This window comes from Nicotiana attenuata, unplaced genomic scaffold (genome assembly GCF_001879085.1).
Source record: "Nicotiana attenuata strain UT unplaced genomic scaffold, NIATTr2, whole genome shotgun sequence".
Classification (NCBI taxonomy): Eukaryota; Viridiplantae; Streptophyta; class Magnoliopsida; order Solanales; family Solanaceae; genus Nicotiana; species Nicotiana attenuata.
Genome location: NW_017671969.1, coordinates 149,047 through 149,942, shown reverse-complemented (window position 1 = coordinate 149,942; position 896 = coordinate 149,047).

Here is an 896-nt window from a genome sequence, read left to right as displayed (position 1 = left end):
AATCATACCATTCGCTGCGGCGTGCAGCCCGATCCATACTCAGTCCACAATATGCATATGAGTCACGTAACAGATTCAATTAATTTTCCAATTTCCAATTTATTAAGAAGAATATACTTTAGATATTTAACTTCAGGACTAGTGACTTAGCATTTATAACAGCGATTAGACACAGGACTGAGATCAATGATTATACAAAGCATGCTATCACAATGACATTCAACCTCTAAGGATGCTACAGATCGGCACAAGGCCCCAAACACGGCAATAAGCCCAGATATATTCAATACAGGGTGCGTATCAGTCGCCAATATAGAAACATTCTTGTTCGGGATGGACTAAGTCTCAATCCCAGTCATAACCAATCCCGCACCTGCCATGGGGTGCGGGTCACGCCCTACAATAGCGTCACAACGTGATAAGCCGGGGTTTCAAACCCTCAGGCCATCATATACACCAACTACTCACCTCTATCCGGCCGTAGAATGGTCCGCAATGCCTTTTCCTTTCGTATCGACCTACTCGCGCGTCGAATCTAGTCAAAATCACAACGAATACATAAATATGGGTTAAAGAAACATAACCCAATCAAAAATACTCGAAAAGTACTAAAATTCACGAAGTTGGTAAAACCCGAGCCCCGGGCCTACTTCTCGAAAAATTTCCGAAAATCACACCAACGGATTCCTCGTCTCGCCACGAGTCCGTGCATATAAAGTTTACCAAAAACGGAGCTCAAATGCCCTTTCAAAATCCGTTTTTACATCATAACTTTTCAAGCCCTAGCTTGACCCGTTTTTGATGAATTTTCTACAATTTACATGTAATTTCTACCATAGATTCGAATATTTAGGCCAAGGAACTTACCTCCAAGTGATTCTCAGTCAAAACCCTCG